Source organism: Narcine bancroftii, unplaced genomic scaffold (assembly GCF_036971445.1).
Source record: "Narcine bancroftii isolate sNarBan1 unplaced genomic scaffold, sNarBan1.hap1 Scaffold_153, whole genome shotgun sequence".
Lineage (NCBI taxonomy): Eukaryota > Metazoa > Chordata > Chondrichthyes > Torpediniformes > Narcinidae > Narcine > Narcine bancroftii.
In genome coordinates, this window is record NW_027211888.1 from 3,488,710 (window position 1) to 3,506,326 (window position 17,617).

Consider the following 17,617-nt stretch of genomic DNA (forward strand, 5'->3'; position numbering starts at 1 on the left):
CGCACACAAACTTCTGAGTCCATTCATCTGTTGCTTTAAAAACAATAATTTCAAAAAACATCTGCTTTTGAAATTCTTTAGCAAAGCAGTCTCCTTGTTTTGTCTTTGCAAAAGCTCTTGGCATCTGAATGACTCACTATCAGCAAAGCTCTTGCATTTTAAATAAGAGCTGTTTTGTGAAGTGTTTGTGTTTGTTTGTGGCCTACACGACTCCTACAATCCATCTCTTTCAAAAACATATCAAAATACAATGTAAAATATAGAGTCTGTCACAGGACAGATCGAGCAGAGGAGTTGTGATAAAATCAGTGGCGTCCTTGCAAAAATAAAGTGGGAAGAGATAAAATCCAGGTAGGTCTGGTGAGTGGAGTTTGTAATAGTTTGAAACTTGAACCTCTCTCTCTATTTCAGGAGACAATTTACTGTCAGGTCATGAAAAAGTGTCATATCACACAAAATTGCTTTTTTCCTGCTGTGAGGCAGACAGATTCGCCATTGTAAGAAATTGCCTGAAATGCCTCTTGCACTCAGAGAAAGAAGCAAAAGAGAGTCGTGCTCTTCCCCCACCCACCCCCACCACCCTGGACCCTGGGCCAAGTCACTGAGGGTCTGTGGATTCTCTTTCAATGCTCACAGACCAATCCAAGTTATTGGCAATGCGAGCTCCAGTTTTGAACTTCTGACACAATTAGGAACTCTTTCGCACCCACTCGTATCCCAGGGCTGAAACCTGACACTCTTTTAGCCAGTTCAACCAATCTCTTGCAATCAACGGCCTGGTGTGAGTTCCTTGACTGCTTTCCCCAGAACCCCACAGCCTGCGTGTGTTACTCTCCTCAAGTCACGAACAGCTTGCCACCTATGTGGGTCCTTCAGCTGCAGAACGCCTCGCTGGTCTGCTTCCATGGTCACCGACCTGTGGATTGAATCCTCTGCTTCTCAGATGTTGGTGGGGTGTGGTCTTTTTTTCTGGTGCCCTGTGCCAGTCCTCCGCTTTCCCAGAGTTTGCGGTGGCGAGGAAATCTAACACATCTAAATAAAAATTTTACAACTTAGAGGAGAATCTCACATGACTAGAGGGATGGAAAAGACCTTATTACAAATTGAAGCCTAATATTTGAATATTCAGGTGACAAATTTGCAAAAGCATAGAGTATACATTTCTGAAGCTATATGTAATTTTTTTATAAAGGAACAGAACTTTGAATTTTTGAATGTCATCTTGGCATCCCTAAAAATATATCTGATCTCCAAGTAAGTGCAATACGTCTCCTCATCACTACTAATATTAATTTAACAAATTTCAATTGATATATGAATAGTTTTAATTTGGGCCTTGTTCCTTCAATATTTCCTAATGAATAGAAAGTTGGATTTTTGCGGAAAAACAACTCCTGTAATTTGTTCTGTAATCTGTAATTCTCCTCAAAAAGATCTTGCATTAGGACAAAGCTAAGTTGAATGCAAGAAAGTTGCTACACCTTTACCACACCTAAAACATTGGTCTGATAATTCTGATTTTATTCTATTCATTTTCTCTTGTGTAAGAAGTAGCTGTAGAAGAAAAACTAGTTGTGAATTCCTTCCTCACTGCTGCAGTGTGGAACTCTGGTCAATAGTTCCAGACTTCTGAGTTGAAGTGAATGAATAAACTCCCCTGGATCACATGATCTCTATTGCCAAATCAGCTTCCTGTAGAGCTTTTCAAATCCAACTGCCTGAGTCACCTGACTCCAGGTGCTGCTTTCAGATAAAATCCTTGCTGACATCTGATATATGACTGATGTATAAAGAATTATACTGAACTAATTTATATCTTACATTGAGATCCTTATATGGATCTGCCCATATTAGCCAATCATATACAATATTCAGATCCATTTCCCACCTTTGTCTTGACTCATGAACTCCTCATTTAAAAGTTCCTAATTGTAATAAACAGGACATCATAGAAGTAATTTTTTTAACAATTCCTCAAGAAGGAATTTCTATTTCAGTACAACATGGTTGGTCCTAACTTATCCTTCAAATATGCTCTTTGTTGGAAATAGAAAAAAAGATTGCTATGAGTTATACAATATTTATTTCTCAGTTGCTCAAATGACATTAATTGACCCCTTTCATAACAATCTTCCACATTTCTAATCCCCTTACGAAACCATCTATCCAGAAATTGATGATCCTTTGAAAAAGATACGATGATTTTGAATCAAAGCTATTCTGAGTGATGTACATCCATTTACACCAATTTCATCATTTATTTTATTCCATATATTAATTAAATGTTTCAACAATGGTGTATCTTTATCACCAACCATTAATTTCGATTCCCACTTGTATATAAATTCTTCTGCTTTTCACTCTCCTATTTTATTTGATTCTATTTTAACCCTTTCAAAAAAGAACCAAGAAATATCATTTGAGCTGCTCGATACTAATTTTTACAATGAGGTAGCTGTAGTCCTGTCAATGTAGAATTTGCATTGAGAGAAACGCAGCAGTCTTTAGCGATCTTATTGAATTGGCTAAAATGGCATAACATGAGAGCAAACATTCCGGAGGAGTGTGGGCCACTTGTAACATGGGATTCAATTGGAAATGGGTTCACATAACATAAAACCATGATGCAGAAGAGGTTGTCTTTGTCTTCCGCAGGATATAGATCGCAAGATATAGGAGCAGAAGTAGGCCCATTTAGTCTGTTCCACCATTCTTCCACTCAGCCCCACTGCCCAGCTTTCTCCCCTTAACCCTTGATTACTTGATTAATCAAATACCTGTCAATTTCTGCCTTAAATAAACCCAATGACCTCAGTTCCACAGATTCACAACCCACTGACAAAATTTGTTTTAAATCAACACCCTTTTATCCTGAAATTATGCTCTCTTGTTCTAGAATCCCCTACCATGGGAAACATCGTTGCCATATGTACTCTGCCCAGGCCATCCAGCATTTGAAATGCCTCTGAGGTCCCCCTTATCCTTCTGTACTCCAACCAGTACAGTCAAAGAGTAGACAAATGTTCCTCATACACTAACCCTTTCATTCCTGATATCATTCCAGTAAATCATCTCTGAACCTTCCCCAACAGGAGCACATCTTTTCTCAAATACGGCACTCAAAACTCTAAATCTGATTGAATGGAAAGGTAATTTTCCAACGACACATGAACAACAGTTAAATGATATTATGTCTGTTGAAATTTACAAAAAATTATTAAAGAGTCAAATAATAACTTTGCTTGAAGCAAGCAGTTCTATTGCAATTTTCCAGCTGTAGGATGAGGTGCAGTTGCTTGCAAGTTTAGCAAGTGGGGTTATGATGTGAAACTGCAAGTCACAGTGCCATTTTTGTTTTTGAAAATGCAAATATGAAAATTTTAACTTTGGTCTCCTTGGTTTGCTTAAGTTTACAGAGGAGACGTTGGGTCAAGCTGAGAAGAGAGAGTTGGATGCCCATTTGGTGAAGCTGAACAGGCAAAAAAGAAAACACAAAACGAGGGACTGAAAAAATAATGAAGCAAACTGAAGAGCTGTTGCAACCAAACCCAAGTACAGAATTTAATTTTGTGAGGCGTACTTTAGAGACCAAATGATTTGGGCTTTTAATGGTGACCTATTTAAATGAACAAAATCTGATTGGAATTGAAGTTTATGGAATGTTTAGAAGTTGCCACAAAAAGAAATGAGCATATAAATTAGATATTGTAATTAAGATAAATGAACAATACAATGAGCATGGTGTCACAGTATCTTCCTCACTCTACCATACATTACCGTTAAAAGTACTCCCCAATATGAACCGATGTCAAAGTATATACCAGAATTTATCGTACATCACTGTTAAACCTTCTCCCCATTGTGAATCTGGTGCCACAGTATCTGCCTCAGTCTTCCGTACATCACCATTAAACCTCTCCCCAATGTGAACCTGGTGTCACTTTATCTCCCACAGTTTATTTTACATCACCATTAAAACTTCTTCTTACTGTGAACCATGTGTCACAGTATCTCCCACAGCTTATCGTACATCACTGATAAACCTTCTCCCCATTGTGAACCCGGTGTCACAATATCTTCCTCAGTCTTCCATACATCAGCATTAAACCTCTACCCACTGTGAATCTAGTGTCACTTTATCTGCCAAAGTTCATTTTTTTAATCACCATTAAACCATATTCCCACAGTAAACCTGGTTTCACAGTGTCTGCCGCAGTTTATTGTATATCATTTTTAAACCATCTCATTACTGAAAATGCGGAGTAACAGATTCTGACTCAGTCTACCGTACATCAATGTTAAACCTTATACCCACTGTGCACCTAGTGTCACAGTATCTGACACAGTTTATAGTATATCACTGTTAAACCTTCTCACTACTGTAAACTCGGTGTCACAGTATCTGCCAAAGTCTAATGTACATGACCAATAAATTTTCTCCCCACTGTGAACCTGGTGTCACAGTTTCTGACACAGTTTATCGGACATTACTGTTCAACGTTCTCACTGCTGTGAACCCAGTGTCACAATAAGTGTCTCACTCTCCCGTACATCATCGTTGCACCTTCTCCAACTGTGAACATGGTGTCACTGTATCTGCCTCAGTCTTCCGTACATGACCATTAAATTTTCTCCCAACTGTGAACCTGGTGTCACTGTATCTGCCTCAGCCCTACCTTACATCACTGTTAAACCTTCTACCTACTGTACACCTGGTGTCACATTATCTACCTCAACACCATACATCACCGGTAAACCTTCTCCCCACTGTACACCTGGTGTCACATTATCTACCTCAACATACCATACATCACCGTTAAACCTTCTCCCCACTGTACTCCTGGTGTCACATTATCTACCTCAACATACCATACATCACCGTTAAACCTTCTCCCCACTGTACTCCTGGTGTCACATTATCTACCTCAACATACCATACATCACCGTTAAACCTTCTCCCCACTGTACACCTGGTGTCACATTATCTACCTCAACATACCATAGATCACCATTAAACATTCTCCCCACTGTACTCCTGGTGTCACATTATCTACCTCAACATACCATACATCACCGTTAAACCTTATTCCCATGTGAACCTGGTGTTACAGTATCTGACACATTTCATAGTATATCACTGTTAAACCTTCCCACGAATGTGAATCCTATTATAAAATAATGCTCCCCTTCTAAATCTCACAGTATTCTAATCCCCACCTAATTAAAAGATTCCAAAAAAAAGAGAAAAATCAATCCCCAAACGAGCTACTCAAAAGTAGTAGCTCCTTAAAAATTTGGGTGTGGTAAAGTCCACAAGAGGCAGGTGACTAAAGGACTCAGTGTCACCCACTCCCCCAGTCAGACTTTCACAAAGTATTGAAACAAAAACATTCAACCCAGTGATTCCAGTCCCAATGATTGTTCCGGATCTTCAATATCGAGAAGACTTTGCGTCAATTCAACTTTTTTCCCATTCTTTCCATATTTTCCAATAGATCATTTTTAAACCTTCTCACTACTGTAAACCCGGAGTCACAGAATCTGCCTTATTCTACTGTACATCTCTGTTAAACCTTCTCAGTACTGTGAACACGGTGTCACACTATCTACCAAAGTCTACCGTATATCACTGTTAAATATTCTCCCCATTGTGAACCTGGTGTCACAGAATCTGATACAGTTTATTGTACATTACTGTTAAACCCACCGGATAAGCTCCAGATAGCGAAAGAGTAGTTCTCGCATCTGCAGGAACTGGGGATCATTCGACGCTCCGACAGTCCTTGGGCTTCACTGCTCCACCTGGTCATGAAAGCCTCCTGTGGCTGGCATCTCTGTAGAGATTATCAATGGCTTAATGACATGACAGTACCTGACCGTTACCCCATCCCTCACATTCAGGACTTTACAGCCAATCTGCATGACGCGAGGGTATTCATCAAGGTCGACCTGGTGCGCGTGTATCATCAAATCCCATTGCACCCAAGGACATCCCCAAAACGACCATCATCACCCCCTTCAGCTTGTTCAAATTCTATGCATCCCATTTGGGCTCAAGAAAACTGCCCAGAGCTTCCAGCACCTCATGGATATGGTGCGCAGGGATTTTAATTTTGTGTTCATTTATCTGGATGACATTCTTGTCGCCAGCAGAGACTGGGCACAACACAAGTCTCACCTGCACACCCTCTTCTCCCAACTGCCAAATTCGGCCTAATGATCAACCCAGCCAAATGCCAGTTCGGAAAAGAGTCCATGCAGTTCCCGGGCCATACCATCACGACCGAAAGAGCTACACCAGCTGCTATGGTCACTGTAATCAGAGAGTTTCCACGCCCAAACAACCTCAAGGAGCTACAAGAGTTTGCAGGTATGGTCAACTTCTATAACCGATTCATTCCAGCCGCTGCACACATCATGCAGCCACTCTTCGCCCTTATCGCGGCCAAGAACAAGATACGCCTGGACTCCAGAGGCCACGAAAGTTGCCCTCGTGAAGGCTACCCTACTCGTCCCCCCACACACCGACCTTCCTATGTTGCTCTCCGTCGATGCCTCTGCCACCTCCGTTGGTGCCATCCTGCAGCAGCAGGTTAATGGACAGTGAAAACCACTGGAATTCTTTAGCCAACTTCATCGTCCGCCAGAACACGTATAGTGCTTTCAACCATGAGTTGCTGGGCATGTACCTTGCTGTGCCTCATTTGCACTATTTCTTGGAGAGGAGGCCTTTCACCATTTATACCCACCCCAAACCCCTCACTCAGGCTCTCGCTATGGCTAGAGATCCCTGGTCGGCCTGCCAACAGCATCACCTGTCCTTTGTGTTGGAGTTCACCATCAACATTTGGCACAAGGCGGAGAAAGACAATGTGGTCGCTGACACGCTGCCTAGACTATGACCAGCTTGCCCCGGATCAGTAGTCCGATGATGAGATGCAAGCCTTCAGGACGGCCATCACGGGCCAGCAGTTCCAGGTCCTCCCGATTCTTCTCGGTGATTATACTATCCTGTGCGATGTCTTCATGAGCACCCCATGACCAGTGGTTCCCCAGCAGTGGTGCAGGCATGTCTTCCACCATATCCACGACCTTTCCCACCGTTCCATCAGGTCCAAGGTTCATATGGTGGCAGAATGCTTCATTTGGCACGGGCTTCGAAAGCAGATTGCAGACTGGGCCAGAACCTGCATCCATTGCCAGCTTTCCAAGGTACACAGGAACACCAGAGTGCCCGTGCAGGATTTTGAACACGTCTGAGAATGGTTCAGCCACATACATGTGGACATTGTCAGCCCTTTACCCGTTTCCCGAAGTAACCGTTAACTTTTCACGGTGGTAGACTGCACCACTCATTGGCCTGAGGTTATCGAGAAGCCTCCACAGACTCCTGCTCCCGAGCACTTTTGACCGATTGTATTGCCTGGTTCGGCATGCTGACCCACCTCACCAGCAAACGTGGCACGCAGTTCACCTCTTCACTCTGGGCACAGCTCACCAACAGACTGGGACTGGTCGAGCGATTGCATTGCCACCTGAAGTCGGCACTTATGGCCCGCCTCACCGGCCCCAACTGGGTGCATGACCTGCCTTGGGTACTCCTGGGCATCTACTCGACACCCAAAAAGGTCTGCAGGCGTTATCGGCTGAGCTGGTCTATGGTGCACCACTAGCCCTGCCTGGTGAGTTTATCAATGCACCTCACAACTTGCAACAGGCACCGCATGGTTTACTTCCCATCTCCGGGCCCAGTTGGAGTCATTCACACCCCCACCACCGCCCAGACATGGCACACGCGCCTCTTACCAGCCCAGTGAGCTGTATTCCGCAGAGTATGTTTTTATCAGATGAGACCCTTCACAGCACCCCTTCAAAGACTGTATGAAGGGCTGTACAGAGTCATCCAGCATTCAGGATCCACCTTCACACCAGACATTAATGTAAGAGGGAACTGTTTACTGTGGACAGATTAAAGCCAGCACACCTCAACCCCAATGAGCCAGCGGTCGCGGCTCAACCCAAGAAGCGAGGCTGCCTGACAAAAAAGGCCATTGGCACCGGTTCTGGGGGGGGCTGTGTGGCGCATGCCATTAGGCATGTGATCCAGCCCTTCATGTCATGCATGCGGTGGGGCAGCCGTCCAAAATGGCACCGTCGCGGGTTTCTCCCCTACCTCGGCACCAGGCTCAGAAGCCCGTGAACTGCGGCCCACGTGACTCCCCGGTACCCTTCTCAGCCAAGTCTGGGCTGGGAGCATAAGACCAGCCATGCAAACCTGAATAAAGGAATTTTTGCTCACTGAACTCAACCTGTCTGGTTGTAGCTGCCGCTACAGTAGTATCTTAGTTTCTTTTCCTTTCTTTTCTTTTTTATATATTATCAACATATATTTGTAAGCTCTGTAACATTGTGATTTGATTTTTAATTGTTATAACTTTCATATATATGTTGATTTAAATAAAATATTCAATGAAAGAAAATTCTTCAAGAATTGTGCAGAAGAAAATTTGGATGGGATGAAACTATCTCAGAATCCATCGCACAAGATTGGAGAAATTGGATTGAGTGTCTTCAAATACTTGGACGTTTGAAGTCAACAGACTTTGGATTGGCCACGTTTGCTGTTACACCATTTTGCTGATGTAGTGAAGGTGATTTTGATCCTGTCAGTTACTGAGTCCTGTGAAAACCAAGTGCGAGTACATGGTGGATTTGTAATGGGAAAAGCCAGAGTTACTCCATTAAAGTCAGTCACCAGACCTTGAATGGAATTGACTGCTACTACGGTGAGCAAAATGGACACTATGTTAAGAAGAGAATTACAGATGGAGTTAGCAGATTCTGAGTTTTGGCCTGATAGTACGTCAGTGCTTAAATATATTAATAATGAAATCATGAGGGTTCATATCTTTGTGACTTACAGAGAGAATGAAAACCTGGACAACAACAAATGTCAGATTTACCACAGGCCAGAGTTTCACCTGATTAATTCCCTTTTACATACGTGGAAGTTGATTATTTTGGTCCTTTTATATCACAAGATCTTCCCATGATCTTCCAGTTTAGAGTGTAGTGTTACCAATGAAATTGCTGGGTCTGTCAAACATATCAGGACATCATCTGCAAATAGATTAATCTCATCTTCTTCCTGGTTTATTTACCCACGATCCTTTAATGTCTGGATCTCAGTGAATATCTTCCACCAACGGTTCTCGAATCAAAATGAAGGGAGCTGGAGATAATGGGCATCCCTGCCCACTACACCTGGTTCATGGGAATGCTGAGGACATTTGTCCATTAGGTACAACCCTAACTTTGGGCTTATAATATAATACCCTGATCTAATTTATAAAATTGGACTATTGTCTGATTATTTTAAACCCTTTTCTGTTTATTTAATGAATACATAAAAGCCCTTCAGGTCTGTAATATTTCAATATTATCTATCTATTATAAAAGCCCTCTCTGCTCAGCAAGTTTCTGCCATTAAATACTGGGCCAAAATAACAAATTAAATCTTGCTTTGGATCCTGTTTTTATCAGTTCATTTGATCCAAGATAGACCTTTGCTCCAACTATGAACTTTATGGCCTGTGTGAAGAGGGGATAACAGAGCCAGTTCCTTGTTACTAGTTGTAATTCCCCAACTTCTGCTGGGAATGTAATAAATGGAAAGAGTATAGCATTTGGATCAGGCTTGCTTTAGATAATTTTGGAAAAATCAGTGAATCGCCCTTCATGGGCCATGACGGAATTACAGTTTTCCAAAAAAGTTCTACAATATTACCATTTTCCAAATTTGACACATAATCCATGATTGAAAAACTGATTGAGAATTTTGGCCAATTTAGGAACTGTTTTGGGCTAAATGGTTTTTCATTGGGCAACCCTATGATAGATAACCATCTTTTACCACCATCCTTGTTGGATGTAGATTTCAAGGATGTTATAGAATAGGTATTCAAAGTTTAAATGACCCCTTTATTTCAGTTAATTTTGCCACGTTCAAACAATTATCAACTAAATTTTGAACTTAGTAATCACTCTTTTTTGACATTGAAAAATTAGACATTTTCTTCAATCTAAGATTTTGGATTTTCCGTGAATTTCTAAGACTAATATTCTTCATCTATTTTTTTAAATTTACGGCTTTATGTTCATGGTGGATTAATAGCATGTATTTATAATAATGTATTGGGTTTAAAATCCAAGATTAAGAGCAGTTGTGAATGAGATTTAAATATAAAATTTCCAGAAGTAGCTTGGTATTCTATTCTCAATTGTATTAATGACTCTTCACTATATGCTAGGCATTGATTTTTACAATTTAAGGTGGTACAGGAATACATATGTCCAAACTGAAACTATCTCGCTTGTATGCAGATGTTGATTCACTATGTGAGAAATTTAAAATTTTCCAAGTCTCTTTAATTCCTCTGTTTTGGGAATGCCCAAACTTAGAGAAATTCAGGAAAGGCATTTTTCAAACTTTATCAATGGTTCTTAAGATCAATTTTGAACTCGTCCGTTAAATTGCTCTGTTTGGTTTTTCTCGTGATCCAGATAAACCATCGTCGGCAGCTCAGAAAAAATTTTGAGCTTTTGCTACGTTAATAGCCAGATGAGCAATGTTATTGAAATGGAAAGATGATTCTTCACCGACTCATACACTGTGATTACATGATGTAATGTCCTTTTAAGTTTAGAGACAATCATATCTTATATTAAAGATAGAAAGTTCCAATTGATGAAATAATGGGGCACATTCCTAGAATTTTTCTACAATTGGAGGAACTAAATGTGTGGTTTGGCCATTCATCGCCTGTTCTCTGGGGGCTACCAGTGGTTCTACACTATTCTTCTTTTCTTCATTACATAAGATAACTTTGATTAGAGGGAGAGGTTGGATTAGACCTAATTTTTAGGTTTTTTTCGTTTTAGCAGTTAATTTTTTTTCTTTTTTCCTTCTATTTAATTTATTTCAGTTAATGGGTTTGACGGTGTTCTATAGATTATTTCTGATCAATTGTTTTTGAGGTTAATGAAACAGTTTGCCATTGTGTTCAAGATGGTTAAAGGAGAGAAAGAGTAAACACTCTTTATTCTGAATAAGATGGCATCTAAAGGATGACATGGTTGGTGTGGAAATTAGCACAACACCTTTACAGCACCAATGGTTGGGACCGGACCTGGGTTCGGGTCCTGCACTGTCTATAAAGAGTTTGAAAGTCTTCCCTGTATCTGCGTGGGTTTTCCTCAGGGGCTCTGGTTTCCTCCATCCATTCAAAATGTGCAGGGGGTGTAGGTCAATGGGGTGTAAATTGGGCAGCATGGCTTCAGGGCATGAGATGTTCTGCTACCATGCTGTATGTCTAAGTTAAAATTAACCGAATATGCAATATAAACGTAACTCATTTTATGGCATCGCGCGCTCATGTGCCTTCTCATAACATTTACTGGGTGATCTCTAAAATTTCTTGATTGATCAAGAACAGTCTCTACTCCTTTCTGAAACCTCTCATGCCTGGGTTCATCCCGATATCCATGTGTGTGTCCTCTCACCAAATTGTTTAAGAATCAGTGACCATAACTAAATCTTTCAGGTTCACATCCTTCCTCCCAGTTTTGTAGTGGAGTCTAATTCTTTGAATGATATTGCCATTACATGTACAATATAGATGTTGTATTTAAAATATAAAACAATCCACATCAATCATCAAGCTGCCATTTACACCTACCTGAGGGATGTGAGAGGACATCAGTACCCAGAGGAAACCCATGGAGTCAAAATTGTAAGGTTTGGAGTAGAGTGGATGAAAAACCAGAAGGCAATTGATGTGTTATGTTGTCTTCTGTTCAATGGATGAGCCTGGCTCGACATTTATCTCGATGCAGTTTTTTTGGAAGTTTATTTAAGAATTTTACAGAACCAAGAAAAAATACAACGTTTAATCTAAAACTACCCTCTACTACCTCCCACCTCCCTCCTCCCCCTTCTAATCTATCCCAGCCCCTATAACCCTCACCCCTACGAAGATTATATTAAAAAACTCAATAGCATCGTCTCATAACAGACTGTTACGGTGTGACATCCATTTACATCTTGCAACACGTATAAGGCTTTTACTTAACATCTCAACCCATACATTCCAAATACCAACTTCACATCGTTATAAAAAAAGAATAATTATTTTGCAAATTATACGTTATTTTCTCTTAAGTAAATACATGATTGAATTTCATTGTGTCATCTATAAATACTCAATTCGACATCATTTTTCCAAGTTGCAGCTATACATTTTCTAGCCACTGCTAATTCTAAACGAATATATGCAATTTGAGGTTTCTCCAAGCGTAAATTTGCCATAATTGTATTCATGTATCCCAGTAATCATACCCATGGATCCACATATAAATCTATTTGAAAAGAACTCGCAAAAATTTAATCACTTTTTACCAAAAGGGCTTCAACTTTAAACATTCCCACGCTGAGTATAAAAAAAGTACCTGTCTGATCACCAAATCAAAAACACAAATCTGACCCACTAAATCCATATTTTGTCAGTTTTTCAGGAGTTCAATATAACTGATGCAGAAAGTTATAACTAACTAAACTATATCGTACATTAATTAATTTCATAACACTAACCAAACACATGTAAGACCACTCATCCACAGAAATAGGAACACATAAATCCTTCTCCCATTTATCCTTTATTTTAAATATATCTACCTTTTTCATCTTTTCTTGTAATAACATATCATTTCGGAAACAAATCCCTTCTTTCCCCTTATCAACAATTAATCTCTCAAATTTCATTTGACCAGGTTATACTAAAATTTCTACCAAAGCATTCTAATAATAAATCTTGTACTTGATAGTAAGCAAATAAAGTATTTTGTGATATTCCAAATTTCTCTCTGTCTATTAAACCAAAACAGTCCTCCAATAATATCACTTCTTTTGATTCCCAATCTTTCAAATAAGAATTATTCATAGAAAATGAAATTGTCTGATTCTGATATAATGGTGTCTTAGCTGAAATCTTACCTTTCGATCCTATAAACTGATTCCATTTATACCATTCTCCTATCAAATGTTTCAATACTGTCAGTTGATACTACTGCAAAAGCAGAGGATTCCATTTATATATAAAATAATGTATTGTTCTTTCTTGTATTTGATCCATCTCCACATTCACCCACATCGGAGGTTGGTCAATATCAAACAGTCTATTCATAAACTTTAATTGTGCTACTTGATAATAATTTTGAAAATGTGGAATTGATGACCTCCCAAAACATACCTCCATGTCAACTTTTGCATAGAGACTCTAGACAACTTACCTTTCCATAGAAAGAAACAATCTGCTTTATTTAATTCCTGAAAGAACTTTCCCGGTATAACACTCAAAATAGATTGAAACAAATACTGAATGCGTGGATATATACTCATTTTAATACAATTTACCCGTGTTAACAGTGACTCCTTCCATCTATTTAAATCAAACTTAATCTTATTTAATAATGGTACATAATTTAAGCTGTATAAATTTTGATACTCTTTATCCATTATTATGCCCAAATAATTTTATTTGACCATTTAAACTTCATAAGTTGTTTACAATCTGAATAATCTCCATCTGATATGAGTAATATCTCACTTTACTTTATAGCCTGACATTACCCCGTATCTTTTCAACAAATTTTGTAATGGTTCGAAAGAATTCTTAGGTTGAGACAAATATATCAACACATCATCTGCAAACAGATTAATTTTATACTCTTGCCCACCAATTGTAATTCCCTTAATATTCATTTCTTGCCTAATTGCTTGGTTCTATAACTAATGCAAATAAGGCTAGTGACAGCGGACGACCCTGTCTAGTGGATCTAAACAAATTGAATGCCTGCAAAATCTGTCCATTTGTCACCACCCGAGCAGGAGTATTAGTATATAATGCCTTAACCCAACTGGTAAAGAGTGGTCCAAATTTATATTTTTCTAACACCTTAAATAAAAATTCCACTCCACACTGTGGAAAGCCGTTTCCACGTCTAGCGCTAATATCATTGTCTGGTTGAGTTGTCTTGAAGCATTAATTATTGTAATTAATTTAGTAATATTATCAGCTGAATACCTGTCCTTGATAAATCCTGCTTGATCCACATGTACTAATTGCGGTAAAAGGTTAGCCAATCTGTTTGCTAAAACCTTTGCTACAATTTTGTAATCTACATTCAATATTATTATTTATTAATATTAGTCTGTATGACACAACTTTTAATGGATCTCTGTCTTTCTTTGGGATGAGTGTTATTAATGCCCTTGAAAACGATTCTGGAAATAAACCTGTATCAGTGGCGAGCTTCAGTACATCAGAATATTCCGGAAATAACAAATCATAAAAATTTCTCTAAAATTCCAATGTAAATCCATCTTCTCCAGGGGATTTTCCACTTGTCATAGATTGTAACGCCTCCTTAAGTTCCAAATCAGTAAATGAACCATCCAAAGTCTTAATATCCTCTTCCTCTAATAAAGGTAAATTTAAATTCGACAAAAAACAATCAATCTGCTCCATATCCGAATTCCCTTCAGATAAAGTCCCGATAAAATGTACAAAATTCATCATTAATATCCTGTGGTTTATGTTATCTCTGAATTTCTCCTAACTGCATTCTAGGCACTTGTTCAGTTTCCAATTGCTAAGTTAAAACCGTATGTGCTCTCTCCCTCAACTCATAGTAGAGCTGTTTCCATCATTGAATTATTTTTTCACAATTGTATTATAACAAAGCTTCAATTTGGACAACTGTATTTTATTATCCTCAGTTGAATTTTTCTGAAATGTCTTCTCTAATGTTGCAATTTCTTTCTCTAAGTCCTGAATTTCTGCTATATATTGTTTCTTCACTTTTGCTGTGTAAGTAATAGTTTGACCTCGTAAATATCTTTTTTAAAGTATCCCATAACATAAACTTACTTTGAACTGATCCCTTATTCGTTTCTAAAAAAACCTAATCTGATCTCTTACAAGCGTAATAATTTCAGGTTTTTTTTAACAACATTTCATTAAATCACCAACAATAACAAGTTTCCACCATCTCTGCGATACTACGTGAAATTAACAATAATGAGTGATCTGACAGAATCCTACTCTTATACTCAGCCTGTCTGATTCGACCCTGCAAATGGGCTGATACCAAAAAAAACTATTCTTGAAACCGAATCATGACGTGCAGAATAAAAGGAAAATTCCTTTTCAGTCGGATTCCTCCATTCCCATATTTCCACTAAATTTAAATCCCCCATCAACTCAGTTATTCTTTTCGCCATTTTGTTTTTTTTTCACAATTTTTCGAGATTTAATCAACAACGGATCCAAACAACAATTAAAATCTCCTCCAACCATAATATTCTCATTGATTGATTTAAATATAAAAATGCATCAGGAACAGAGTGAACATCATCTTCATTCAGTCCGTACAAATTCATCCAAGTCCAAGCCTCTGAAAATAGTTTCCAATTAACCTTCAAAACCCTCTCTACATGAGCAGAAAAAGATTCTAAAAAGGCACCTTTTTATGTATCTCCCGATAGTTTTTACCTGGCCCACCAGGAGTCACTGTTTTCACTTTTGTACATGGTTTTTCATTGTTTGAGAAGATTTTATAATTTGCAATGTTTTCCCGGGAATTTTAACAGCTCTTGGCTAATATTGTGAACTCCGAGTTGCGCACATATTGAAATATGTAAATAAAGTATCTATTTTGAGGAAAGAAGGAAAGGACACTGTTGGTGACACATCTCAGAGAGCAAAGGTGCAGGAAGGGGGAACATTGCAGAGTGCGTCGAAAGAACCAAACACTTGTTGATCCAAACCAAGACTTTTATTAACTAAAAGACTGGAGCATATCATACGTGGGTCGACCAGTCCAGAATGACCTGGTCTGGCTAGGAGAAATCCTTTAAGACCTGCCAGTAGGTGTGGCTACACTCTCAGCCAATCACAGTCATCCTACACTACACTCTGGACAGATACACATTGGTGTTAGAATCTGTACTATCAGGGGGACCGACCAGAAGGCAATTGCTGTGTTATGTGGCTTTCTGCAGGTGTGCAGAAATGCTGGGAAACAATTCTGGGGGCCATCTCTTTTTCTTCACCCGTTACAGAGCAGCAGGTAGCTGGGAGAAAACAGCAAGGCTGCAGAGAGACAGATAGATTAGGAGAATGGAAAAAGAAGAGGCCAGTGAATTCCAAAGTAGGAAAATGTCTGGTCATGAACTTTGGGAGAAGGAATAAAAGGGCAGATTATTATTGCATAGGGTGAACATTCAAAATTCTGGGGGAGATGGACCTTGGCATCGCCGTGCAGGATGCCCCATAGGTTAACTTCCATGTTGGTGGTCAATCAGCTGATTGGAATGTTGGTATTCATATCGCAAATAATAGGATATAAGAGCAGGGATGTGATGTTGAGGCTTAAGAAGACACTGGCAAGGCAGCACCTGCAGTAGCGGAGAGAGTTTTGGGCTCCTTATTGAAGAAAGGATGTGCTGGCATTGCAGAAGATTCACAAGAATGATTCCTGGAATGAAGGGATTAATATATGAGGAAGGTTTGATGGATCTTGGACTATACTCCTTGGTGTTCAGAAGAATGATGAGTGGTAGGGGTCCTAAGAAGCACTTCGAATGTTGAGAAGCCTGGATACAGTAGATGTGGTAAAATTATCTCCCATGTTAGAGGAGTCAAGGACGAGAGAGCACAACTTCAGGGTTGAAGGATTCCCACTAAAAACAGAGGTGCAGAGGGATTTCTTGACACACAGACTGCAGAACCTCTTGAATTTTTTAAATGGTGGCTGCAGTGACCAAATGATTGGGTGCATTTAATGCACTTCAACTCTGTCTGCTGCAACAGGGTGGATCTCCCAGTGGCCACCCATTTCAATGCTTACATGGCTGACCGTGGACTCAAGCACATTTAGATTCTGATGAAAACAATTCATTAAATCAGTAAAAGTTCAACCACAGCAACTGCTGGAATATAAGTTTTACAAAACTGCTGGAAAAAGCAGGTCAGGAAGCAGAGAAACCAAGAACTGGAGAAGTAAGAAAACAAGTGTATTTGAATTGACAGGTTGGAGAAAACACAGAATAGGTGTTGGGAAATTTGCAAAGAAAGTCCTGGCCAAATAATGTAAGAAGCAGCCAAGTGGAACCACAAGATGCCCCTGTTATGCAATTTTCCCAGGTGGCACATTTTTGTGGCCTTGTCTTGAGATGTGCATCTATATGTGGTGCTTAAAAACCCACCGTTAAGCTGGAGGAGCTCAGCCCGGATTTTCAGTGTCCATAGGAGATCAAGATATATTCCCAACATTTCAGTCCTGAGCCCTTCTTCAAGGAATGAGCCAGATACAGGAACTCTTAGAAAAGGCACTTTCAGGTGGCCAAATGCCCCACTTGTAAAGCCGCATATAATGGCAATATGGGCTGCCGGAAGGCCACCTGAATGCGCAGGATGCGCCTGCCAAATGAACTTGGTAACCCTCCTCCGAGAGGTATAATCGGCACAACACAGAAATGCTGTGGTGCCGGGTGGAG

At 39.6% G+C, this 17,617-nt stretch overlaps 1 protein-coding gene across 1 annotated transcript in view; it reads left to right on the top strand.

Moving 5' to 3' along the window:
- Positions 1–3,436: 3,436 nt before the first annotated feature.
- The window catches only part of LOC138750481 (microtubule-actin cross-linking factor 1-like), a 96,169-nt gene continuing 81,988 nt past the window's right edge, over positions 3,437–17,617 (top strand). Inside the window, exon 1 of the mRNA XM_069912548.1 lies at positions 3,437–3,552. The gene's annotated coding sequence lies outside the window, so the exon portion shown is untranslated. The remainder of the gene's footprint in view (positions 3,553–17,617) is intronic.